Here is a 9,302-nt window from a genome sequence, read left to right as displayed (position 1 = left end):
TAATATCTCTATTATCCTTTCTGCTCTCTCCAAATCCTATTAAATTACAAGCTACATCCCCTAATTCAACTTTTTCTTTATGAGGTGAGGGCATTTTCTGAAGTTGCTTTTAAGGCTGTACAACTTTGCAGGAAAATCCAATCAGCTCAGTTGTAAAATTCAATCAGCTGCTACTTAAAATGAAGCCATCACTCTGCCAGGAAAGCTATTATTCATGCCATTTACAGATTCCCCATTCACTTCCTATGCCCATGCCAAGTATAATTAAGCTGAACAGGAATTTAGCAGATGTGAACCACACACGCTGAACAATCTCCTCAAAACAGCTATTGCTTTTCTATCAAGAGTTAAGTTTGTTGGAGGGGAAACAAGTGGCAAAACCATGTGTCTGGTCTTTGTACTCAGCCTTGGTCAGGGGTTAGCTGGGAATCAGCCTGTTGGCCCCAAATTGAATAATAGTTTCATTTACAAAATGAAGGATGAATGAATAGTGCTGCCTAATTTTGGTACTCTTCCCAGAAACTGAGAAGACACTCAAAGATTAATGCAAGTCCCTCCATCTTTTGAAAAAAAAAATACCCTACATTTCAAGAAAAACCTTGATGTGTCAGAAAAGATGATGCCAATAAGTTTTCAGAGAAACAGGTATGTATCATTGCCAGCAACATCCCCCTTTCTTCTGGGAATCTCGGCAAACCAGGCGACCAGAGCGTGGGTGGAGGTGCTGGCAGAAACCAACCTGAGGCTATATTGGGAAGTAGATCGTGATCTGCTAGTTGGAGATCCCTACTTCAATAACAGTAAAAACTGATGATTCCCCAGCAAGGTGTTCATGAAAAAAACAAACCCACACTATGAAGTTTCATGTCCTATTTCTAGCAGTAGTAAGTATGCCTATCAACAAGAGTATGTTCTGAGTGTGACCAGTAATTGACCAGATTAAAATTCCATCTTTAATTTATTGTATGACATTTCTGTTGGATAAAACTGTTAGTGCATTCTATCATAGTATTGGTAAAATTATAACCCATAATTAAGCTTCTGATGTGGTGGGCTCTGAGGTAATAGCAAAGATTGAACATGAGCTAGATCCTGTGCACATATACAGGTAGGAACAGGGGAGAGAGGATTCTGTTACGGGCATACGAGTGAAGGATTGCCTGAAACCCACAACATTGCAAGCACCAAATAGTGCCTACCTGATTGTTCTTTTCACTTGAATGTCTTACTTCACAAGTGGACAAGCTTGGTAATTTCCCATTTTGTGGATAATCCAGATGCACCAGGTCTCGGCAGTGAGAATGACACATGTATTTACCCTCTGAAAGAGAACACAGAAGGTTCCTGCTTAGATGTTTATGGGTCTCTGTCAATTGACAGGCAGAGGGAAATTTAAGCCCCCAAAATAAAAGACATTATCTGAACAAGAGTGATAAAATAGTGTTATAAAACTTGAGAGTAATAAAAATGCATTCATATCTCTTCACAACAGTATCCTGCACCATTTAAATCTACACTGTCTTGGCCATTTCTGAAATCCAGAAGTAATTCCACTGAATGTTTTTCACAAAGATTAGGCTACTGTGAATATATATCTTTGCAACTTTTTATTGCTATAAAATTCACCTAGGGAAACGGACTTTGGCCCAGTGGTTAGGGCGTCCGTCTACCATATGGGAGGTCCGCGGTTCAAACCCCGGGCCTCCTTGACCCGTGTGGAGCTGGCCATGCGCAGTGCTGATGCCCGCAAGGAGTGCCCTGCCACGCAAGGGTGTCCCCCGCGTGGGGGAGCCCCACGCGCAAGGAGTGCGCCCGTGAGGAAAGCCGCCTAGCGTGAAAAGAAAGAGCAGCCTGCCCAGGAATGGCGCCGCCCACACTTCCCGAGCCGCTGATGACAACAGAAGCGGACAAAGAAACAAGACGCAGCAAATAGACACCAAGAACAGACAACCAGGGGAGGGGGGGAAATTAAATAAATAAATTAATTAATTAATTTAAAAAAAAAATTCACCTAACATAAAATTCACCATCTTATGTGAGAAGTTCAGCGGATTTTTAAAAGTGTGAGCATACATATCTGTCCCTTTGTGTCTGTCTTATATTACTCAACCTGATGTCTTAAAGATTCATCCATGTAGAGCGTGAATCAGAACTTCATTCCTAATAATAGTCCATTGTATGGATATACCACATTTTGTTTTTTGATTCATCTGTTGATGGACATGAATTGTTTTCACCTTTAGGCTATTGTGAATAATGCTGGTGTGAACATTGTATAAATTTTTTTAAAGTCCCCACTTCTGGTTCTTTGGATATATACCTAGAAGTCAGATTGCTGGGGCATATGGTGATTCTAGCCAAAGTAAATATTTTGAAAAGAGCTCTCTCAGCCACATTATAACACATAGATAGATACATCTACAACTCTACCTGCCAGCAAATAGGATTTTCTAAACACCAGTCTATTAATATAACCCATTCAAAAGGGGTCTTACATTATGAAATACTTTAAGGGAATTTATTATGAAATAATTTAACCTGTTAAAGTGGTATCAGTGCAAGAGAATCCTGAGGGAAAATTTAGAGAGGGTTGTACAAATACTTCTTATCCTAGCCAAGGATAAAGTAGTCCATGTCATCATCATTATAAAAACATTTTTTGAGTTGATGCTAGGATTAAACCTGAAGGAGGATTAATAGGACCTGGCTTACAAAGTGGCATCCAGAGGTGACCTAAAAAACAGTCTCTAGAGTCAAACTCAACTAAGTTGAAGAGACAAAGTCTCCATTTCTCTTTATAGTCTTAAACACATGGTGCCTACCTCATGCCAGGGCCGGGTCAGACAGTCAGGTAGACAGAGATAGAAGCCCAGTCTCCCTCCTCCGTGGGGAGCATAGTGAGGAGAAGCAACATGTACAGACACCACGGGATATTCTACATGGTAAGGTAGAAACACAGAACAGACACCCTAGTCAGCCTGGGAAGATCAAGGAAGGCTCCTAGAGAAGGTTACACTCACTTGAGGCTTAAACTAGGCTAGGAATTAGCCAGCTGGGGTGGGAGGTGAGGATAGGGCTGCCTCAGCAGAGCAAACATCATATGCAAGTTATGGAGGCTAGAGAGAGAAAATAGGCTCCGGGACTGATTACAAAAAGCTTTGCAGGCTTAACCCAGAAGGTCATGGAAAACAGTTGAAAGGTTTTAGGCAGAGGTATGGTCACTCATGTCTATATTGTAAGAAAAAAATTGTCCCTCTGGTTGTGGTGTGGAGGATAGATGGAGGTATAGCAAGATAGAAGGCAATGAGGGAGCAGATGTAGCTTAAGTGGTTGAGTGCCTGCATCCCATGTATGAGGTCCTAGGATTGATTCCTGGTACCGCCTAAAAACAAAACAAACAAACGAAAAAACTAATGCATTGGGGAGTGGATGTAGCTCAGCAGTTGAACACCTGCTTCCCATGTACAGGTTCTGGGTTCAATCCTCACTACCTCATTAAAAAAAAAAAAAAAAAAAGAAGGCAACGATATGAATTAAAAACCCATTTCATCAACTTCACCAGTTTCACTAATAATCAACAGAATCTCTACAGTAAAGACTCTAAATATTTTTTTGCTTTTATGATTATGAATTTTAAGGATTTATTTTATTTTTAACATTAACATTGATAATCTTTAAATCTTAGTCTTAACCTCCACCTTAGCACAGCACCTGGCAAGTAAAAAGTGAATGAAAAATGGGGAAACAGCTGTGGCTCAATCAGTTGGGCCCCCATCTACCATATGGGAGGCCCTGGGTTCGTGTCCTGGGGCCTCCTTGTGAAGGCAGGCCCACCCGCATGCTGTGGAGAGCCCACAAGCGCCACAGAGGGCTGACTCAGCAAGGTGACACAACAACAACAACAAAAAAGGGAGACCAGCAAAAAACACAGTGCGCACAGCAAATGGATACAGAGAAGTGCACACAGCAAATGGACACAGAGAGCAGACAACAAGCAAGCTGCAAGGTGGGAGGGAAAATAAATACAGACACAGAAGAATGCACAGCAAATGGACACAGAGAGCAGACAACATGCAAGCTGCAAGGGGGAGGGGAAATAAATAAATACAGAGTAGAATGCACAGCGAATGGACACATAGCAGACAGCACAGAAAAAGCCACAAAGGGGGGGATAAAAAAATGTAAATATATATATATAGTTGATAAAACAAAAATTATTGATACATTTCTTTTTTAAAGCAATTTTATTGAAATATATTCACATACCATACAATCCATCTAAAGCGTACATTCGATGACTTTTGGCATAACCACAGAGTTGTGCATTCATCACTGCAATCAGTATTGGAGTCTTTGCATCACTCTAAAAAGAAAAACCCCTACCCCCCAGAAGTCACCTCTTAATTCCTCTATCCTTCCCCCACCATACATATCCACCAATCCAATTTGATCTCTACAAATGTATCCATATTTATAGTCTAAACATTTTTGAACCCACACTGTCAGAAAAAAATTGAACATTGTGATGGTTTGAGTCTTTTGTGGGTCCCAGAGAATCCTGTTCTTAAAGTAAACCCATTCCTGTGTCCTGCATTGAAGATGGGACCTTTTAAGGGGATTTTTGATTAGATCACATTAGATTAGATCACTTCAGTGAAGGGCCTCTGATTAGGTTGTGGGAGCCAGAGTTGGTCTTAATCCTCTTGCTAAAGTCCTTTATAAAAGGAGGACTAAAAAGCCAGACACAGAAAAAAGTGGCAGAGACAGAGAAACCTGGAAAGGCTGAGAGAGAGGTCCTGGGGGCCAGAGGCTGGAATCAGCGGAGCACAGAGGCACAGAAAGAGGTCCCTGGGGGGCTGAGAAAAAAAGACCCATGGGGAGCAAGAAGCTGAAGCAACAAGGCCTGGAGGAAAGGGGAGCAAAGAGCACCTGGCCCTGCCGTGTGCTTGACTACCCACAGCTGAACGCAGGGAGAAAGTGAGCCGTAGGAGAGGGTGGAGACTGGCTGTGCCTTGCCACGTGGCAGGAGTCCAGAATTGCCAGCAGCCAACCTTTGGGGTATAGCATCTCTGATGATTTTTTTTTTTTAAGATTTATTTTATTTATTTATTTCTCTCCCCTTCCCCTTGTTGTCTGATCTCTGTGTCCATTCACTGTGTGTTCTTCTGTGTCCCCTTGCATTCTTGTCATGCAGCACTGGGAAACTGTGTTGCTTTTTTTTCTTTTTGTTGCATTATTTTGCTGCGTCAGCTCTCCGTTTTACGGTGCCACTCCTGGGCAAGCTGCGCTTTTTTCGCGTGGCTCAGCTCTCCTTGCAGGGTGCACTCCTTGCGTGTGGGGCATCCCTATGTGAGGGACACCCCTGTGTGGCTCAGCACTCCTTGCATGCGGCAACACTGTGCATGGGCCAGCTCACCACACAGGCCAGGAGACCCTGGGTATCAAACCCTGGACCCTCCATATGGTAGGCAGATACTCTATAAAATGAGCCACAACCGCTTCCCTCTGATGATGTCTTCTTGATTTGGACCTTTTCATAGCCTCAGCACTGTAAGCTTTTACCCTCCAATGTATGCAGATTAAGCAATATATTTATAACTTTATACACATACTATTATACTAATACATTATATATCAGAAATATATGAGAATAAGCATATTTCATAAGAAATTATTTAGGCTGATATTCAAAACTACATACTTAATTTATACTAATAGAATGTCTACTATCTTCTCCATCCCTAATATTTTATCTTGCGCACTTTAAAGAGTGTACCCATAGTATTGCCAGGAACTCCTCCTGTCTTGGGCTCCCCTCTGGTTCTGGCATTCCACGGGACTATGGCCACCTGGAGCCAACACTACCTCCTGCCTATCACTCTCTCTGTACCCAGGACTCAAGGTTCTTAGCCTGAATGGTCTCCAGTTTCTTCCAGAGCCCTTGCAGTTCTCTTGCCTGGGTCCTCCTTCTGCAAGATACGGCAGGGTGCTCATCTAGAGGTCCAAGAGCTGGTCGGGGTAGCTATTAAGGGTTGTGTTATTGAGGGGGCTTACACAGGTACTTTGGGGTGTCACAGAACAGGTGCACATGCACAAGGGCCTTTGTGCTAAGGAGTAGCGCTGGGGGTTGGAAAAGAAGGAGGGGTAGGCTCTTGGCCTAAGATCCCATTTGTTGCTCTGGCCCTGAATGTTGGAGGGGGCCAGTGTGCAACACTCCATTCTGGAGACCCATGTACTAGAAAAATGATTTTGCTACAAGGCAGCTGGCACTGTAATGCAGCCAATGAAAACGAGGTAATATTTTTCATCCAGATAATTGAAAAATACATGGTGCTGGTGAGAGTGCTGAGAATTTGGTAGGAGTACATATTGAAACAGCTTTTCTTGGAAAGCAATTTGTGAATATTTATTTAAAAAATCTTATAAGTATACTAGCATTTTGACCCAATAATTCTACTTCTAAGAATTTATCCTGAGGAAATAATCATGGATGTGAGAAAAGACTTATGAACAGGAATCTTCACTGTAATAGTGAAATTGGGATGCAATTCAAATGTGTAACAGGAAATCAGTTAATATGTTATATCCATATGATGAAATACTGTGAAGCAATCAATAAATGGTGTTGGGAAATAACATTCAATGGCATGAGACATTGTTAAAAGAAACAGTCAAATTGCAAAAGAGAATTTATGTTATGATTTAAAAATTATATACATAGAAAAAAGATAAGGAAATATGCCAATTATCAATTCCAATTATGTTTGGTCATTGAGTTTACAAGGATTTTATTTTTTTATTTGTGCTTTTTTGTATTTTTTACAGACTCATAATTCTTTTATAGTCAGAAAAAATGTTACTTATAAAAAGAGAGAAATGATGTGATCCTCAACAAAGAGAGTGGCAGATAGGGATGAAGATGGAAAGTCAAATTTGAGATCTTCCTCAAAACTAGTAATGCCAAGATTTCAAATGGGGAGGGAGGAGTCTACAATGATGCTCAGGTGATACCTTCACAAGGTAAGGATGCTAGGAGACAGGACCAGCTATTGAATTCTGATTCAGGTGTCAGTGGGACTTTGAGGGCAGATGGCCAGTACTCAGTTGGGTAGGTGAATCCTGAGTTCAGCAGGGAGAGTAGAGATGGGGCTGGAGATGAGGAGTCATTTAGTTCATTAAGTTGAAGTGAAGACATGGGTGTGATTGAGAGCCATCTGAGAGAGAGAAGCCTATAGGAAAGAGCAGAGTTTGGTGGTTAAATCATGTCTAGACTGGATTTGAATTCTGCCCCCACCTCTTACTAGCTATAGGGCTTTGCACAATTATTAGCCCAAGTTGAACCTCAAGTTACTGTCTGTAAGACAGTGTGGATAATGCTGGATCACAGGGGTCTTGTGTGGCTTAAAGAAGGAACATACATTAAGTCCTACAATGTTCTAAAGTAGGAGCGCATACAAAGTGGCAGTTTTTGCTAGTATAGTAAGAATTAGGGCAAGGACAGATCACTACCACTGAAGGAGTGGTCAGAGGAATGCAAGTATTTGAAGAAGACAAGAAAAAGTCAGAGAAGTAAAAAAAAAAAGACTAAAGAGACAAAATGACAATTAAATACAATACCTGACCCTGGACTGGATCTAATAATGGAGAAGAAACTGCCCAAGAGGACATTACTGGGACAATTGAAAAAATTGAAATATAGACTGTATGCTTTATCAATGTTAGGTTGCATGAACTTGATAATTGTACTTAATGTAGTTACATAAGTGAATATCCTTGTTCTTAGGAAATATGCTTGGAAGTATTAAGTGGTAATGGAGCATGATGTATACAACCTACTTCCAAATATTTAGAAAATGGTCAGGTGATAGAATGATTGGATAGATTATAGAAAGAGAGAGAGAGAGAAAGAATTATGTAACAAATGTGGCAAAAGTTGGTAAATCTGGGTGTCTGGGTAGGAGAATATTAGAGTTTTCTGTATTTTTTAAATTTAATTTTTAAAAAAGATATTTAGATTACATAAATGTAACATAAAAAATAAAGGGGATTCCTATATGTCCTGCTCCCTACACTGTCCACATTTGCCCCCATTAACAACATCCTTCATTAGTGTGGTACATTCATTGCAATTGATGAACACATTTTGGAGCATTGCTTCTAAGCATGGATTATAGTTTACACTGTAGTTTACACTCTCCTCCACACAATTCTGTAGTGTATGGCAAGATATATAATGGCCTGTATCTGTCATTGCAGTGCCACTGAGGATAATTCCCAAGTCCTGAAAATGCCCCCATATTATACCTGTTTTCCCTCTCCCTGGCCTAAGAACCTCCAGTGGTCACTGCCTCCACATCAATGAAATAAGTTCTTTCATTGCTAGAGTCACAATAAGTCTATAGTAGAATAGCAGTAAGTCCACTCTAGTCCATAGTTCATTCCCCAATCCTGAGGATTCTTGGATGGTGATGCCCACTCCACCTCTATTTGAGAAGGGGTTTCAGTCCCGTGTGGCCAATGGATAGGACTCTCTTGCTGGCAGTTGTAGGTTTTCTTGGTTCCTTGGTATGGCAGTTGTCCATCATCATCTTCTTGTTACTTGTTCTGGGTGAGACCAATGAACTGGAGAGTAGGTGTTGCAACTCCACTGAGATTCAGGCCCCAGCTGGCACATGCACAGCCCAAAGATTTAAGTCTCTTGAATGTACACATACCAACTCTAGTACTAATTATAGGTTCAAATAGAAGGACAGAAGAGCCATGTGTAGGGAAATGACAACTGAACCCAACTCTGTCACTCTGGGGAGCTTAAATTCCAAAGCAGGGCCCAATGGCAAGGCACCAAACTTTTGAGCAAAATGCCCTGACAATAGTGTCTGGATGTCTCCAGAGCCCTCAGGAGCCCCGTATTTGGGATCTTATATACTTTGGTCAAAGAGATCCTGGTGAGACATGCAATATGGTAACCTCTGGAATCATCTCCTGACACACTTTGAAGTCTCTTAGGCATAGAAACTCATTTGTCTAGGTTTTTTCTAGTTGCATTGCTAGTTGGTCCTTGGTAGTAATCCTTTGGTGCCAGGGAGGCTCATCCCTGGGAGTCATGTCCCATGCTGGAGGGAAGTTATTGCATTTATATGCTGTTTGGCTTAGAGAGAGGCCATATTTGAGCAACAAGGAGACTCTCAGGAGATAACACTTAGGCACCCTATAATACTATGCTAAGTTTCAAATTCAAGAGTAAAGTTTCAAAAGCACAGTCATCTATATCAAGGGCCCGTCAATGGACCATCCTCCTTCAC

This window comes from Dasypus novemcinctus, chromosome 12 (genome assembly GCF_030445035.2).
Source record: "Dasypus novemcinctus isolate mDasNov1 chromosome 12, mDasNov1.1.hap2, whole genome shotgun sequence".
Classification (NCBI taxonomy): Eukaryota; Metazoa; Chordata; class Mammalia; order Cingulata; family Dasypodidae; genus Dasypus; species Dasypus novemcinctus.
This window is presented reverse-complemented; position numbering follows the sequence as displayed.